The sequence below is a fragment of the Solanum verrucosum genome, unplaced genomic scaffold, assembly GCF_900185275.1.
Source record: "Solanum verrucosum unplaced genomic scaffold, falcon-dt-bn FXZP01000194.1, whole genome shotgun sequence".
Classification (NCBI taxonomy): Eukaryota; Viridiplantae; Streptophyta; class Magnoliopsida; order Solanales; family Solanaceae; genus Solanum; species Solanum verrucosum.
In genome coordinates this window covers 1,289,341-1,309,641 of record NW_026020416.1, presented here as the reverse complement: position 1 = coordinate 1,309,641, position 20,301 = coordinate 1,289,341, and positions in this window count along the sequence as shown.

The following is a 20,301-nucleotide window of genomic DNA, read 5'->3' as shown; positions in this document are numbered from 1 at the left end:
GTGTTGATTGTTCCTTATCAGAAAAGTTACAACCATTCGTAAAAGTCACAACCTTTTGCAAAAGTCACAACTCATCGGAAAAGGCACAACCTTCGAAAAAGTCACAACCCTTTGAAAAAATCACAACCTTTCGGAAAAGTCACAACTCATCGAAAATGTCAAACATAAAATTTTCTCAAATTAAAATGAACACAAAATAATAGGAAAAAATATATGGAACTCTACATAGCCAATGAAGAAGGAAGACGAAAATATATGTTCATGCTATATTCACTATAGAGTTCAATTTGATTAAAATCTCTTGTCACCAACACTTTACTTTCTTCGTTCATTTTTACTTACATATCTATTAAAAAATAATTATTATCATGTCTATATTATGATATTACAAGTAAAAGTGAAAATCTATTTTTGAAATAATGGATTTAACATCAAAACTAATGATTTAATGGACTACACTGATGCTCGTTGTTTTAGCAAAATAAAAAAGAAACTGCTTCATTTGAGGGTTAAAAATAAAAAAATAAAAAACCAAAGAAGAAATATCTTACCCAAATCATGTGATTTTATTCATATTTGTTTATTATTATTGTCTTTCCCACAATATTTCATCACTATTAACTCATGAAATCGTAAGAAAAAATACGGTGTGAATTTATGAATGATTTGCTACAATTTGTTCACCAACTCTTTTTTATGTGGACCTCAAATTTCGTTAAGTTTTTAACTTAATCAACTGTTGCAAATAACCCTGAGATTTTTTAAGAAGAAGAAGAAGAGTAGAAAACTTTAAAAAATCCTAGTTTAAAAGTGAGAGGAAAACCTCTATTTATAGCTAACAAATAGTAGTATTAATAGGTGCTAATTGTTCCTTATCAGAAAAGTTACAACCTTTCGTAAAAGTCACTGCTCATCGGAAAAATCACAACATTTTGCAAAAGTCACAACTCATCGAAAAAGGCACAACCCTTCGGAAAAGTCACAACTCATCGAAAATGTCACATAAAATTTTCTCAAATTAAAAGGAACAAAAAATAATAGAAAAAAAATATATGGAACGATACATAGCCAATGAAGAAGGAAGACAAAAATATATGTTCATGCTATATTCACTATAGAGTTCCATTTGATTAAAATCTCTTGTCACCAACACTTTACTTTCCTCGTTAATTTTTACTTATATATCTATTAAGAGATAATTATTATCATGTCTATATTATCATATTACAAGTAAAAGTGAAAATCTATTTTTGAAATAGTGGATTTAACATCAAAACTAATGATTCAATGGACTACACTGATGCTCGCTGTTTTAGCAAAATCAGAAAGAAACTGCTTCATTTGAGGGTATAAAAGTAAAAAATAAAAAATCAAAGAATAAATATCTTACCCAAATCATGTGACTTTATTCATATTTGTTTATTATTATTGTCTTTACCACAACATTTCGTCATTGTTAACTCATGAAAATCGTAAGAAAATGTACGAGTGTGAATTTATGCATGATTTGCGACAATTTGTTCACGAACTCTTTCTTATGTGGTACCTTGAATTTTGTTGAATTTTGAACTTAATCAACTGTTACAAATAACCCTGAGATTTTTTAAAAAGAAGATGAAGAGTAGAAAACTTTTAAAAAATCGTAGTTTAAAAGTGAGAGGAAACCCTCTATTTATAGCTAACAAATAGTAGTATTAATAGGTGCTAATTGTTCCTTATCAGAAAAGTTACAACCTTTCGTAAAAGTCACTGCGCATCGAAAAAATCACAACCCTTAGCAAAAGTCACAACTCATCAGAAAAGGCACAACCTTTCGGAAAAGTCACAACCCTTTGAAAAAATCACAACCTTTCAGAAAAGTTACAATTCATCGAAAATGTCAAAACCCATCAAAAAAGTCATAACTCTTTGGAAAAGTCACATCTCTTTCAGAAAATCACAGCCCTTTAATATGAAAGGATATCTACATTTAATATAATACAAATAATTAAATTAATAAGTAAAACAAATTGAGTATTTTTAATTGGGGGTATTATAGTAATTCAACATTCATTTTAGGAGTTCATGCTTTTAAGCTAGTATAGATAGATAGATAGATAGATAGATAGATATAGATAAGTGAAATCCACACCCTTGACACGTGTAATTTTGTTATTTTTTTTATTTTCTTTCCCTTAAGCGATTATTTTATTCTATTTTTCTTTTTTCTTTTTCCTTTTATTTATTTCTCTTCCTCTTCTTGTTCTTCCTCTTCTATCCTTCAATTCCATCTTACCATAGAGCCACAAGTAGAAAGGTATAGAAGCGAAAAAATGAAGTCGACGAGAAATGTGAAGGATGTTTTACCACACAAGTTCGTCAAAGCATAAGCCTCTCATCTCAAGAGCTCCGACAAGTTGAAGGAGCGGACCTACAATATCAAAACTGGAAAAATAGAGCTTGCCCCATATGACACTAACTGGTACTAGGTTAGGGCTCCATCTATGACAAGAAAGATCTATGTGAGAGGAGGTATATATTGGTGTTGGTGGATTCTGAAAAATCTATGGTGATAATTAGAGGAATGACAGCCCTCCACGTCATTTTTGCAAGAGCAGGGGTTCAATAAGAGGAATTACCTAAAAAATAAATTGTCGGTCAAAATCTTTTCTAATGAGGATATTTTGAGAATTTTTTAAGACATTCCCAACATTATTAAGTTGTTTGAATGAATTTTGTTAATTGAAAAAAATTTGTACAATAGCTTCAAAATGGTATTTCAATGGTGTTTTAATGGCTACTAGTAGATTTTGAAAATGGGGGTAAAGTAATTTACTTAATAATTTTTTATTGTGTGGAGAGTAGGAAAGAGATTTCTATTTAGGAATTGTGGTGTGTTAATAGATATTGTAATGATGGTGTTTCCAGATTGTGATGGTGAAATTTGATGGCTGCTATGGATGCTCTACTAAGTTGCTAAGAAGAAGAAGAAAAGAGATGAGATAAAAAAAATAAAAAGAACATTAAAAATAAAGTTTTAATATTTATTTTTGATCTTCACTCTCTTTGAGAGAGTGGAATACACTCACTTTGCCACATAAGCATTTAGGGAGGTAATAATTTCAATTTTAAATAGTTCAGGAGCATAATAGGACTCCCGTGAAGTAAAAGTGTGTAGTTAGAAATCCGATAATAGGTTGGGGGATTAGTTGCCCATTCTCTCTCTCTCTCTCTCTCTCTCTCTCTATATATATATATATATATATATATATATATATATATATATACTACCTTAAAAGCATGAATCTCCTAACTTGAATGTTAAATTACTATAATACCCTCCACTTAAAACACTCAATTTAGTATATCTTCTGTATTTTATATTTTATTTATTTGTTCTATATTGTATTAACATATGACACTTTTTCCACATTGACGGGTAGTGACTTTTTAAAGAGTTGTGACATTTCTGAATGGTTGTGATATTTCTAAAGGGTTGTGACTTATCTGATAACGCACGATAAACAACTTTCATACTATCATTTTTGGCTATAAATAGAGGAATTTTCTCACATTTTTAAACTACAAATTTTATAAGTTTTTTATTCTTCTTTTTCTTAAAACAAGGAAGAATTGTGTGAATTGTTCAATTATGCAATTACAATTTTTGTCGGTAAATTAGATTGATCAACAAAAATTAATGCAACAAGGAGAATGGAATAACTCAACTTCAAACGAGGAGACTATGTAGAGAATTAAGGTGTATTCATTTTCATTGGCATAAATATACTTTTGCAACAACTTCTACTTGACAAAAAGTTCAATGATTTTCTGTTGCACAAACTAGAACTTGGTGTTCAAGCTGTGAAAAGTCTCAAACTATTGAAGAAAAAGGATTTGATCAAAAACTTGTTTGAAGAGTCCAAACTAGATTTAGTAAGTACTCCTCAATTTCCAATCTATTTGTTGTACTTTTATTTTTATTTTGTTTATAATAGAATGTTCTTGTATCCTTCATCCATTCATGAATCATTGATAGAAATCTTAACTCTTGGGTTTTCAAGAAACAAATCCAAGAATTTTAAGAAGGGTTTATTGATCATTCTTCAACAAGATTTGTGGAGTATTTAAGATATGTAAGGCTATTATAGTGAGGAGCTAGTTTTTCCTCAAGCCCTACATCTACAACTTTAGTTATTACGATTAGGGTTAGGGTTTTACCCCAAGATATGTGGTTTCAAATTCCATATATATGGTATCGTTAATTCTTGAATTTTACTATCAAAATTATGGTAATCCATATAATTAATGATCTTTGATTCATGGTTCATGCTTATAGTTATTTGAAAACTTGTCATAGTATTTCATATGCATTATTTTCAAGAAAAATGTAAGTTTTCAAGAAGTAATTTAAGAAAGTATTATTATCTTTAATTTCAAGTGCATTATTTCTTAAAAGAGTTTAAAAAGATATATTTTGCATTCAAGTGCAGATTTTCAAAAAGAAAGCATATCAAAATTTCAGAAAGACCTTTAGGTCTTAGACCAAACAAGAACATACATAAAAGATAGTTTCATTATAAATTTAGGGCTAGAGACCACATATATAAGCATATTTTTATAACTATCTATTAAGTACATGATTCATAATCAGTATGACACTTGAGTATGTCATCATTTTTTAAGTAGTATGACATCCAAATATGTCATCAATGTTTATGCAGTATGACTTTTCGATTTGTCATCAATGATTAGATTTCAAAACATCAGTATATTTCAGATAGTTGTGAACTTAGTTTCACAAGCAGTTCAATTTTACAGATTTGAGAAAATACTCACAATATGGTTTCAGTTATAGATTTCATAATATATTATGAGCATATATAAATATATTATTTTAGGAGGATTATTTAGGAGTGAGAGGATGTGAATTTAGCAAATTCAAGTCTCATAACTACGTGTTATTGTAAGATTTGAATATGTCGCTTTGACAGTCAATTCCTTTAGCCTTTCGATGATCAGATTAGTGGATCAACACTTGTCCTGGCAAGGTATATGGAAACTCTCCCAACTGGATCCTATGTTGAACATTATGAGTTTAAATGATGTTTGACGGTTGTAAGAAACTCTCCACTTAAAGATTTATGTGTATATATATATATATATATATAATGCATACAACTCAGATTGTTGGTTGGGCTAGTTCGATGGCTCTATATTGATTAGCGGTTTTCGATCCTTCTGATCTTTTTCTTGATCCAATGTGGAGACAGGGTATATATATATACACACTTCATGACCCTTTTAGGAATAACCAATTCATGGAGCGGTTGGAGCATCACAGGGGGGACTATATATATATCAATTTAAGCTTATATAATTATTCATGCAGTCATAGATATGATGATTTCTCAAAGTTACAGTATCATATATGTTTTCAACTCAAGTCATAAAATAGTTTTTGTATCATCAATGATAAAAGTGTTTTAAAACCACTTGCATGTTAGTTTACATTTTTCTCTTCTCAGTCTCAGATATTCAAATATGATATTTTAGTTAATCAGTTTTAGAATATCTCCCAACTCTACAGTTGAAAATCTTATTTAATACTATTCAGTTGATTTTATTTCAATCTATTTATTTAGCTCAGCATGTTTAGGTTTAGCTAGTTGTTTCATTCAGCTATTTTACATATTGTATATTTCATTTACTGACACCATTTGACACTGCATTATTTCATGATGTAAATTCAGATACTCAGAATTGATAGCAACCACATCACTAGGATGTCACTTTCATCCGACTTTGGTGAGGCATCGTCCAAGAAATGCACATGTTATATATGAAGGTTTCTTTGTTGAGAAAGGTAGTTAGTTTCAATAGACTTCAACGTATTGTAGCCATTATCATCTAGTGTTGATGCATTGACCGTATGGATTGTTGCAGTAAAAAATTGAAAACATAAAAGAATATATGTGGAGAAGGCTAGTTTTTTTTGTTCGAAAAGGTATGGTTGTATAATAGAAACGCACAAAGAATGTGCTTAGAATATTGTACAAGTGAGTAAAATCGTAAAAAAAGAGATAAAGTTTGATATCATGTTATAATGATCAAAAGACAATGCCATTGGTGATTTGTCTATGAAAACCAACTTTTGAATTTAATCAACACATTTCACAAGAAAAGGATAAAGAACATTGTTTGGAAGTGTAATGACCCTCCAAGTCATTTCCTCCATTTTCATATCTTTTTAGATTAGAGTTTTCTTCTAGCAAACTTAAGTTATTTATGACCTGCTGGGACTGACAATTTGGTTGTCAGGTTGTTCTTTTGTATTTTGTGTAAGTTTCCATATTTTGGAGCCTTTGAAACTTGAATGGTTAACTTCGGTCAACAGTTCAAGAAGACTGTCCGGAGATGCAATTCTAATAGTTTCATCACCTCCGGAAGGGCCATTTTAGACTAGGGACATGGTTGGTTCGGGCCTCAGCGCTTCTGGTGCAGACATTTAGCAACCAAAATTTAGTCTTTTAGAACCGGATTTGACTTTTAGCGACCAAATGGCTACTATTTAAATCCCAATTTCTTAACTTCGGCCCTCATTTTCAAAATGCAATTTCTTGAGCTATAGAGCTTCAATTTAGCTGATTTTAGTTGTGTTAGTTTAGATTTTTGAGTGGATACATGTTCGAGTAATCTGGGAAGTGTGGAAGTCATCATTTTGAGGAAACTTCTACCCTAGAGGGGCTACCTAAGCTTGATTTTTGAGCTTTTATGGTAGTTTTATTGCATGTGCAGTTTTTAGCGCATTTCCAAGCTTGGATTGAGTCCGTTTTCAGGGCACAAGTTCCTTGTAATTGATGAGTCCACGATTTGGACTCATTTAGGGATTTATTTTGATAGATTTAGTGTCCTCAAATGCATATTTTGTCTCAATAACTGATGTAAATCTTTAAGTTTCAGGTATTTGGAGTTTGAGGCAAAACATGGACACTACTTGGCAAAAAGGAACAAGATGGTTGAAAAGACGAAGAAAAGAAAGCCTCAGGATCGCCTAGTGTATTAGGCGAGTCGCCGAATTGCCTTAACCTTGCCCAAAGTTCCAGTGTGCTAAGCCCTGAAGGAAAAGATCAAGTTGGCGATGAAAAGGAGTAGTCGGCGCGTCGCCGAACAGATTCGTGAAGCAGTACTATATCGCCCAATGATCCAGAACGCGAAGATGTTGAAGGCAAAAGCTAAAAGGCAATGAACCAGAACAAAGGGCGGATCGCCGAGTGCATCGGCAATCCCGACTAACTGCGCCGAGTGATCCTTCGCAGCACAAATTTTTGAAAATTATAAATACTAAATCAATCAATCAATAGAGAATTTTAATCAAGTTGTAGAGAAATTTACTGAGACTTAGAATATTTTCAATTTTTAGTTCGAGTTTTTGGAGACATTGCTCTTGAGCTTGAAGATTTGAAGACTTCCAACTCCAAGAAATTGGAAGTGGGTGTTGGAGATTCTTCATTCTAGACTCGTTTGAAGTGAATATAAATCATACCCAGTTGATGTTACTTCGATTTGGTATTATTTTCTTCCCTTTTTCTATGTCTAGCTAAAACCCCAATTCTTGGGGTGTGATTTTGTGAATATGGGTTAAATTTCCTATTAGGTATTGCTTATTGTTAGTCTATTTGCTGTTTAAATGTGATTTCGTTTAGTAGTTGTGTTTGAACTTAATGAGATTGTAGTTGCAAATACGATTTCATCTTAGTGTTTTTGGCTTGCGAGAGAGAGAGGTTTTAAAACTAAGACTACTAAATCGATAACCGATGGTTATTGGGTCGTCGTGGGTTCAGCTCGAGAGAGTGAATCCTAGGCCTTTTCCCACACATTCAGCTCGAGAGAGTGAATGAGATAAGGTGAAGGCTGTGCTTAATTACGACAACTCGGTGTTCGAGAGAAACCGAATTGATTCGGGGTAAGTTGTTCGAGAGAAACCGAATTTACTCCCACTAAAGTCTAGCCTAGTTACAAATATTCAAAGATTTACTATCAATAGCATTTACCCAATAGTATATTTTATCCCATATTCCTATCACATCCCAAGAATCCCGTCTTCCTATTTCACATCTTTATTTTTTTTACTGTTTTTGTTCACTAGTTGAATACAAAACCCCTCATTGATAATTGACATTCGTTTCACTTTTAGATTTAGTATGTTTTTATTTGTAAATATTTATAGCTATGATTAATTAGAACTAAATTTTACTTTTCTATTAATTCTTGCAACCACTCCCTTGTGACTCGACCCCAACCCATTCGGTTGGGTTATATTACTGCACATGATCGTTGACACCTGAATTGGAACTCGTGTCTTTGATTACGTCAAACATCAGTAATATTTAGGACCTTTTGACAGAGTCAATTTGTGATTTCCAATGCAGGTCCCACATTCCCATTTTGCTCGATTTTGCTTCCATTTCCACTCATTGAGAATTTAGTGTCTAAATATCTGTAATGATGTTCTGGTCAATAAATTGATAATGTGGCTATGTTTAGAGGCATTTCAGAAGTGGATAGCTCATTTGCAATGGATTCAGAGCGCCCGTGATAGGCTTTGATGTAGGCGTCAATCTATTTTCTTGATTGGGCTTTTTAGATAATGTATAGTATAGATTGCATGTGATTTAGGATTCTTTTTTCAGTTATTAGTTCCCTGCTATTCATTATATATTTTCTTGATTCTATAGGAGCTTTGGTCCTTTTATGGGTATGAGAATCCTTAGTTTAGGCTTGTAGCCTCATTTATGGTGTAGATTGGCATATTTATCCTTGTTAGGTTTGATTCTTATGGCCTTAGGCTATGCTGGAGAATTAGATGCCTTGGATTGTGTTTTATCGCCCTTGTAGTTGTGAATTGCTCCTTATAGGGTTTCTATTGGGTTGTTCATCTTGTATTGGTGGTTGAGACCTTGGTGGCTCGTCGTAGCCATAGGTTGGCACTAGTTGTGCTCAGTGATGGATTAGAGCGGTATGATTGGGGTAAGGCGCCGTTCGTTGAGTTTTTCTCCTCCCCATTTGATTTATTCGAAATCTTTTCTGGTCACTTCGCTTGCTTTTAGCGGTAGGCTTGTTATGATCCTTTGATATTTGACTATATTATTGGCCCAAGGCCGTGTTCGAGGACCAAATGGATCCCAAGTAAGTACTCTCTTCCTTGGCAGTGTGGTTTGATTGGACTTATTTTTATTTGATTGTTAGTGCCTTATTTGAATGCTGGTGATGGCATGCATTGTATTTTCTGTTCATTCTCACGTGTTTTATGGCATGATACCGTCTCATAAATTGGCTCATCATTATCATTCATAGAGAAATAATATTTTCACTTGGATTTTATTCTAAACTGGCTTTAATGGGAGTTGTATCTGCTAGATCACTAGATTTACTGAGTTTGAGACTTATGAGGCATCATTGAGGTGCTCCTTTTTCTACTTGGGACTTAGACACATCTGGGATGGGCTCGGTTCTTAATTGACTAGTTGACACGTTGACACTCTTTCGTTCATGATTTTGGCTACTCATGATCCTCTACAGAGTTGATCCCTACTATTCACATATTAAAGATTTGGTCTTATCATCTACATAGTCGATTTGTTGTAAGACCTGGATTCAAGCACAAGCAATGTATAAAAACTTCCCACGTCCCCTTTGAGCCCCTCTGGCCGTGACTGCCATGGTATCGGATAAGGGAGTTGGATGGGTCCTACCTCACCCTCACGGCATGGAGGTAGGTGTATACACTTAGTTACGAATGGTCCTAATTCATACTATGCATTCATATGCATCGCCTATCACCAATATTCTTGTTTTTTATTGCACCCTTAAGTTTATGGGGGTTTGTTTATGCCTATTGTTTTTACCTTACCGAATTATGGTGTCACACCCCGAGCCTACACCCTGGGCGGGACTGGCACTCGAGAACCATTGCTGGCCCCAAGCGAACCCTTGGCTTGGCTTACTTACTCAACGGGAGACTTAAACATAAGAAATATAACTCAAGCAATAACTTAAGAGATAATAACTTAGCCAAAAATTGCAAATCAAGTTTGAAACGTATACAACTGAAATGAATAAGACTAAAGAACTATAACTATCTGTCTATCAAGCCTCTAAAACAAAGAGGGATGTCGGGACAGGACCCCCGATCATCCTAAACACTGAAAACTAGAAAGCAATGTAAAAAGGATCCCTCCGAAAAGTAAGGAGGCTCACCAACAGACTCTGAGTGCTCAACTGGATCAACGAGGCACTGGATGTTGATCCTGGTTACCTGCGTCTGCATCATAAGATGATGCATGCCAACTGGCATTAGTACATTGAATGTACGAGTATGCGAGTTGGAAATCTAAACGTAACATAGGCTTGAAAAGAATCTGAAAGGAACACTTACCTTGGCCTTACTCAACTACTGAATAACTTAACTCAATATAAAGCAATAAAACACATGCAATATAGAAAAAGCTATTAAAACAGTAGAAAACAACTTAGTTTGTTAAAGAAATGCAATAACAAACTCAATTGTACTCGTATAATAAAGTAATATAGTTTTTATGAGAGTTTATCTAATTGACAACCATCACAATGAGCCTAAGTGGTGATACAATGTCTTGCCCACGCTGCCAGAACTTTCCTATACTTTGCCGTCATATAGAACACTTTAACTAAGTGGATCCACTAGTCTATGCTAAAAAGTATTTAAGGAGTCATCTAAAAAGCATGATCCTTTACTACCCATGATAGCTACATGGTTTATGGAAACTTGAGTTAATATGAACTCGCATCCCCATATCGGTGCTTAATACTACTCCCAATATATACTTAGGTCATATGTTTTAAAACAAAATTTCTTTCTTTGGTTTGAGATAATTACTCAAAACTTTAGCTTAAAAGCTCTCTTGGAAATCGGTGTTTCCCTTTCTTGTTCAAATGTGAAAACATTTTGAACTCTTGGGAATACTTAGTTCCCTTATAGCTTTTGGATAAAATGAACTCAACTCTTTTACTCTTTGCTTAACTCGAAACTTAAGTCTTAAAACAAAGTTAAAACGTTTGTGAAAGACTTTTGAAAACTTTATAAACTTCTCTTGACTTGCTTCTTAACTTCTAGACTTGACTCTTAACTTTCCTTGAATTGAATTATGGATTCAAGGTTCATGATCTGATGTTTATGGATGATTTCATGAAGTTTAGACCTATCTTAGAGTGTTGGAATCAACTAGAAAACATAGGTACGTTGCTAAGGAACTAGTACGGAAAGATGGGGGAAGAATGGGAAGAACTGGCGTCCCTAGAACTATGAGAGGTGCACATCACCAGCCCTTGTGTAACGACTTGAGAGCACCCCTTAGTCGTTACCGGCGTATTCGACCTCTCAGAGGTCTTATACAAGCCCTTAGGATTCGTCATAGCATTTATCATAGAAAAATAGCAAAAAATTTAAAACTTTTTCATTATATAACACAAGGCTTAACAAGTCACCTCATTTAAACCTTTAATACAAAATCGAAATACTACGTCTCAAGGTAGCCATCTTAAACACGACTACAAGACAAGAGGGACACAACCCTTACAATACAAAAGATACTACTATCTAGTACATAGAACTTAAGGAAACTATTTACCATAAAGGTCCTTGAATCTTTAAGGACACACCCGAGCTTGGGAATAGTAAGGTAAGCTCATCACTTCTAGGAAAGACCATTTAGTCACCATCACCTACACTTGGTGTAAAAAGATGAAGAAGAATGGTTTTAGTACAAGAAACTTCATGAACATTTAGTACAATAGGCACAATATAAACCACATACATCATCATACACACGAAAACCATTCATAATAGCACATAGTGCCACTTATAACATTTTAGGCACATTCAATGCATACAATACATTACCTTCCTCTTTATCTTAACTCCTTTCCTCAAGCAACCCTTAGGGAATACTTGGTGCGATGTATCGCCTTAAGGTTACCAAGGGTGAACTTACATATAGCCTTCATCAATCTAACCACATATATTCATAGAGTCATAAGCACACCATAAGACATAGTCTTCACATAGGAACCATCACCTAAGACAACCCCCAAGTCACACTAGTGCAATGTGCAAGTAGCATCCCATAATACTACTCACACCAAGTGTTCCTAGGAAGCCACCATAGACTAGGCACATCATATTCAACAAGTCATAACATCTTCATTTAACATTGGACATAAGACCAACATACTTAATAACATCATATAAGGACTCATTCCTTTACTACATCATTAGTCATAACCCATTTAGTTCATTTCATAGGTAAACCACCCTCACAACCCCTTCACAAGCTCACTTGTGCAATGTACACATGGAGTCCCATACCCTCACATATACTAAGCAAACCCATTACGAAGTCATAAGTGTAATTCACATGCCTAAACATACTTCATGTCTTGACATAAGTAAAGTCAACCTTAACATGATTTCGTATTAACATACATAGACCATAGTCTTCATTACATAAAGAGCCTAACCATAACCTCCCTTAGAGTCCACTTGTGCAATACATAAGTAGGGTCCATAGTCCTACCTACACTAAGTAACTCTTCAAGAAACCATGACTAGAGTTCATATTCTTATCTTAGTCCATTTCTTAACATTCGGGAGACATTGCCATAACCGACATAGACGATGTGAGCTACATGGAATCCAGTGTTGTACTCCCACACCGAAAAGAGAGGGTACTACTTGCCAAAGTAGGACCTAAATATATAATAGCTATCTAGTGGATCCACTAAGCTAATACCTACGGGGGCACATAGTTATGGAACAAGGAGATTGCTACTAGAAAACCTTGACTTACTTAGCGTGGAGGTTTCCATTTCAAAAGAAAACATCTATGTTGGAAACCCGGACTTGCTAAACGTGAAGGTTCTCTTGTGGGAAGCCGGACTTGCTAAACGTGAAGGTTCTCTTGTGGGAAGCCGGACTTGCTAAACGTGAAGCACCCACTCTCATTTTTCATTTTCACTCGGTGCTAAGCTCCAACTCCCTTTTTAAACATCTTTAAGCCTTTATTTAACATTAGTTCATAAAGTAGGCTTTCGGGACTTAATAACTCATATCATATAGCTCAAAGGTTTCTAAAATGAGAATGACCTTCCATCATAGAACCTACATTATGTGAGAATGACCTTTCACATAATCATACCATATTCATAACATAGTCTAGTTTAGAGTACAATTGAGGTCACCTTTCAAGAGACTCACTTTCACTAGATTATCATTCACATAAAGACCTTTATACAAAACATATTCATACCTTGCTAATCATACACTTTGCATGCATAATAAGATGTAAGGGTGTATATAAGAGTTAACCTTTCAATAGACACCGTAACACATCATATTCATAGCTATACATGTAGAGTGTGTGTGTGCATATTGTTCCTCATAGTGACATATTAACAACAACAATGATATTGAGTGTTCTTCCCTTAAAGGGATCACAACACATTCACAATGTCCCCAATTCATAAGGAATTCACATATAAAGCAGTTAGGGATTCTAGACCACACACCCACACTTCATCATAGGTGACAAGGACACATTCAACATTGAATAGGTACTCTTAACATGTTTATGATCAACTTTTTTATTTCTCATTTCATTGGAGGAACTTCCTTCTCCAAATCATCACTATGCTTAAAACTCTTTACTTCTCATAAGTATAGGAGGAACTACCTTCTCCACATTCAATGAGCATCAACATATGTATTAAGCAATCAACAAAACATTTCTTTAACAAGGCAAGATCAAGCATGCTTATTACAACTCTCATGAAGTCAACATCACACAACATCTATGGGTGCAATTTCAACCATGAAAAACAAAGTTCGTGAAAACTCAAAATACAACTTAAGCATGAATTTTTCACAAAAAATATGCATATACAAGGAAATCATGTCATAATCATCATTCTCATTTCAAACACCAAAGAAACACAACATGCAACTATCTTATTAAAGAACATTATGCAACTTTATCATAAATAATCATTTAAGCATGCACTTCAAATAAACTCATGCAACACAAGCAAGTAGAAACTTTATTCACCGACTCATAATGCATTAACCACATAGGCCTTTCTCATGTTCATAGGATGAACTACCTTCTCTTAAGCATGATATGATATTTACCCCTTTTATATCATAATAGGGTCCATTATGCAATGGCTTTCAAGTGCACACATAGACATGATCAACATTTCCACTCATCAGACAATTAAACAATTCATACTAGTTTAACCCTAAAATGAGGATTATACATGATCTACTAGTCTTATCATTTAATCATCATACTATCAAGAACATACATGGCATTACCATGTTTAGTTATGTTCAAGGAGGGACTACTTCTCCTAGTCACAACATACACAAATGGCATCATAAAACTCATAAGCAAGCATTACACAAAGGTCAATTCTTTTAAGGAGAAATTCCAACTTCTAACCTAAGCATGCTCATACTCTCTTCCTCATGAAGTCAAGAGTGCATTCACTATATAAAGATGCATATTGACACGAGAAACATGAATTTTATTACTAAAATTCCATTTTTATGTAGTAAGAATCCTTCAAAACATGCATAACATAGTGTCTTCTAGGACATGCATAACATTCGGAGATTATGCAACTCATAATCATATGCAAGACTTCAAAACATGAACAAACTACTAGGAACTCTTTGGTCTCAAGCTTGAATAAGAATAAAAGGAAAAAATAAGGTTATCAACAACCTTACTACTCACTCATCATCCCCCACTTAGGTTAAACCCATCTAAGATCACATTAAAGTAACCAAGAGAACTATCACTTACCAATTAAGCATAATGTCCCCCTCTTGGGATCAAGTTATGCAAACTCCTTTAATTATTACCTCCTTCATCTCTAAGGTAGGAACCATTCTTCACTAAGTCTTCACTATACTCCCTTACGTGAGGATTTCAAGAATCCAAAAAAATAAGTATCTATACCACTCCGCTTCATATCTATCACCCAAAGTGGTTCTCAACATGGAGAACTCAAGGAAGTTCAATGTAGAAATATTAAGGGCACTCAAAACCTTACCATCTAGGCACATTATCCCCCACTTGGGGTGAGCTTAATCAACTCTTTATGACACCATACCCTTATCATCACCTTTGGTGTAACTTTCCGCTCAACCATGCCTACGTATTATCTAAACACCCGCTTTGAATGACCATACTTAAGATAACCCTTACAAGACAACTATCCTCTTTAGAGTTGGTCAACATCTATTTTCTTGTCCTTCCTATGAACTAAGGGGTACATGCAACTTTCCAAGTTAACCTTAGAGCAAAACAGTATCCCAACTCATGGATCAAAGCCCCTTTTTCCGCTCTTAGGGCAAGCCTACCCAAGAACTCTGATTTACACAAGGACAACCATGAAGTATCACTCATAAAAAAAAAAGCAACTCATCATCCTAAAAAGGATTTCATTCTTACCATAACGACTCTTATCATATGAGAACTATACCATCATACAACATTTTCAATGTAATGCTCCCAAGCTCATAGGTCACACATAGCCATTATTGGCATCACAATATGATTTCTAAATCTACCTTCATATATACTCATATAGTCACCATATCATAATAAGCATTCAAACTCACCTTTTCTTCCCTCGATCCTTGCAACATCACCCCTTCCAAGTAATCACAGCTAGAAAACCACCGGACAAGGGAAAATAAGAGAGAGAGAGATTAGGGAGTTAAGCTCTACGGCACGACACAAACGTAATGAAGAAAGTGAAACTTCATTCGTCTTATAGCCTCTCGCTCATAGATGTGTCGCGACTCACACTAATGAACAAGACTCTACTAGACGTGGGTCATGAGACGTTGAATACAAAGACCATTTTCATAACCATATGCTCTGATATCAAGTTTGTAATGACCCGAGAGCACCCCCTAGTCGTTACTGGCAAATTCGACCTCTCGGAGGTCTTATACAAGCCCTTAGCATTCGTCATAGCATTTATCATAGAAAAATAGCGAAAAATTTAATACTTTTTCATTATATAACACAAGGCTTAACAAGTCACCTCATTTAAACCTTTAATACAAAATTGGAATACTACGTCTCAAGGTAGCCATCTTAAACACGACTACAAGACAAGAGGGACACAACCCTTACAATACAAAAGAAATTACTATCTAGTGCATAGAACTTAACGAAACTATTTAACATAAAGGTCCTTGAATCAATAAGGGCACACCCGAACTTGGGAATAGTAAGCCAAGCTCATCACTTCTAGGAAAGACCCTTTAGTCAACATCACCTACACTGGGTGTAAAGAGATAAAGAAGAATGGTGTTAGTACAAGAATGCACTAAGTATGATAACCATGCAAAACATGCTTTTTAAAGGACATTTAGTTGCAAACTATGCATCATGCCTTTTTAGAGAAACTTCATGAACATTTAGTACAATAGGCACAATATAAACCGCATACATCATCATACACACGGAAACCATTCATAATAGCACATGAGCCAATTGGAACATTTTAGGCACATTCAGTGCATACAATACATTACCTTCCTCTTTATCTTAACTCCTTTCCTCAAGCAACCCTTAGGGAATACTTGGTGCAATGTATCACCTGAAGGTTACCAAGGGTGAACTTACATATAACCTTCATCAATCTAACCACATATATTCATAGAGTCATAAGCACACCATAAGACATAGTCTTCACATAGGAACCATTACCTAAGACAACCCCCAAGTCACACTAGTGCAATGTGCAAGTAGCATCTCACACCAAGTGTTCATAGGGAGCCACCATAGACTAGGCACATCATATTCAACAAGAAATAACATCTTCATTTAACATTGGACATAATACCAACATACTTAATAACATCATATAAGGACTCATTCCTTTACTACATCATTAGTCATAACCCATTTAGTTTATTTCATAGGTAAACCACCCTCACAACCCCTTCGTAAGCTCACTTGTGCAATGTACACATGGAGTCCCATACCCTCACATATACTAAGCAAACACATTACGAAGTCATAAGTGTAATTCACATGCCTAAACATACCTCATGTCTTGACATAAGTAAAGTCAACCTTAACATGCTTTCATATTAACATACATAGACCATAGTCTTCATTACATAAAGAGCCTAATCATAACCTCCCTCAGAGTCCACTTGTGCAATGCATAAGTAGGGTCCATAGTCCTACCTACACTAAGTAACTCTTTAAGAAATCATGACTAGAGTTCATATTCTTATCTTAGTTCATTTCTTAACTTTCGGGAGACATTGCCATAACCGACATAGACCATGTGAGCTACATGGAATCCGGTGTTGTACTCCCACACTGAAAAGAGAAGGTACTACTTGCCAAAGTTGGACCTACATACATAATAGCTATCTAGTGGATCCACTAAGCTAATACCTACGAGGGCACGTAGTTATGGAACAAGGAGATTGCTACTAGAAAACCTTGACTTACTTAGCGTGGAGGTTTCCATCTCAAAAGAAAACATCTATGTTGTGAACCCAGACTTGCTAAACGTGAAGGTTCTCTTGTGGGAAGCCAGACTTGCTAAACGTGAAGCCCCCACTCTTAATTTTCATGTTCACTCGGTGCTAAGCTCCAACTCCCTTTTTAAACACCTTTAATCCTTTATTTAACATTAGTACATAAAGTAGGGTTTACGGACTTAATCCCTCATATCATATAGCTCAAAGGTTTCTAAGATGAGAATGACCTTCCATCATAAAACCTACATTATGTGAGAATGACCTTTCACATAATCATACCATATTCATAACATAGTCTAGTTTAGAGTACAATTGAGGACACCTTTCAAGAGACTCACTTTCAGTAGATTATAATAAACCTTATTCATTCATTCATGTGTGTGTACATATGTGAGAAAGCCTTTCACATAAACACCTTTATACAACACGTATTCATACCTTGCTAATCATACACTTTGCATGCATAATAAGATGTAAGGGTGCATATAAGAGTTAACCTTTCAATAGACACCATAACACATCATATTCATAGCTATACATGTAGAGTGTGTGTGCATATTGGTCCTCATAGTGACATATTAGCAACAACAATGATATTGAGTGTTCTTCCCTTAAAGGGATCACAACACATTCACAATGTCCCCAATTCATGATCAATTAACATATAAAGCCCTTAGGGATTCTAGACCACACACCCACACTTCATCATAGGTGACAAAGACACATTCAACATTGAATAGGTACTACTAACATGTATATGATCAAACATTCATATATGGGTCATATAGGTAGGGGTTATTCCACAATAGTACTTAACATAATCAATCATGTAGACCACACCTTAATCCTAACATTATCATTCACATTATACTCCTCATCATCACCATACTTTAACCATCAAGCTAGCATTGAGGATTTCATACATAACCATTTTAGCACAACTTCATAAACATATGCATCATAATCATCAATTCACTTCACATCTATTGCCTTCAAGGCCATGATCTCAACATGAATAATTGTTCAAGAAGTAAACACCTCCACCATAAGTGGATCAATCATAAAACATCAATTCTCATACTATAGACTAGAAGTTAAGTCAACTTACCAATTCTCCAAGCCATGATCACCATGGATAAATCGTCACTAATTCATAATCAATTGACATAGACATCAATAAGAATCAACAATGTAATTCAATAACATAAACATAATCTAAGTACAATTCTATAAACAAAGGGATCAACCCATAACTTTGCCCATAAGGCCATAATTCCCAACTCGTCAATATACCTATAATTCAACATGAATAAGTATAGATAATCATAGGAAACATCAATACAATCTAATCTAAACATAATTTCACCAATATAAATCATATTCACAAAGACCCACATAATAGGCCAAATTTTGAGAATTTGGGGTTCTTGGGTTCTTCAAGAATTCCTTTGAAAATTTGTCTTAAAAACATTAATTCCACATTAATTCATCAATAGAATGATTTAGAAAATTGTTTGACAAGGAACCCATGTTTAGATTGAAAATTCGGAATTTTGGTCTTTGAATCACTTTTGAAAATCTTTGACAGAACTCCTTGAATGAGAGGTTATTCAAGAATTAAGAGTCACCATACCTTAATTATTGAAGACCCATGAAATTGAAGAAGAAATCAGTTGAAAACCCATCTTCTAGCTTGAGCTTCATCAAGGTCTTCAATGGAGTTTTTGGGGGAATCTATTTTAAGAGGGAAGGGTCAATTTGAAGAATGGGCTTTAATTTTAGGTTTTGGGGTTTTAACCAACTTAAAATACCCTAAAATAGGTAGAGTAACCGTTTATAATAATTTCCCAAAGTGGCCAAAATACCCCTCACTTAGTTGGACCTTTTAAACAAGTCAAACTTAAGTTTTATTTTCGCAGATTTCGTCGGGAAACAAGTTTTTGACGCGGAGGTGTTCCCACAAGTTTTCATAAATTTAATCCGAGATAGTAGAGTCCGCGATATGTCTGCGATGCGGACCAAACTGTTGGCCCTTGGTGGAACTAGTCCGTGACGCGGACATACTCCCTCCAAGTACAATTTCAAGCTACCTTGGCAACTTGCTTGGCCATGGTTGGGGTCCTTCTCGGGGACCCGTAGGGTGGCCCCCGGTGAGTCGTATCTGAACGTTTTGACCCTAAATACATTTATTGAGACATTAGGGTCACCTTCTCTGATTTTAGACTCCAAAAAACACATAAAAATATGAACAAAATACTAGAACACACCAACACGTAACAGACTAGTTTTCGAACGTCTTGGTTGATCCTTGACATTTGACTTCCAAACTCTTTAAAGCTCACTAAAAAGGCCATTCTTCATTATTTTAACAAGTTATTAATGTATAAAAATCATGTGAGGCTCTACTTTATCCTACTTCATTTTGAGGATTGTTACACCTTGAAATTCAGAGACCAAGTTGGAGTGCTCTGGTTGGTGCGGCGCCCTAGAGCCCAACATTTAGAGACTGTTTTGGGGCGCGATGAGAGGCGTGGAGCCCCAGCACCTTCCCCAGAAAATCCCAAATTTTTTTCTTCGTTTTTTAATTCTAAACCCTCTAATTTCACTTGGTTCTTTTTCCAAACACTTAGAATCGACTAAACCCTCAATATATGAAAAATTCAACTCGAATTCACACCTAAATACATGAATCAATCTCACTGAAC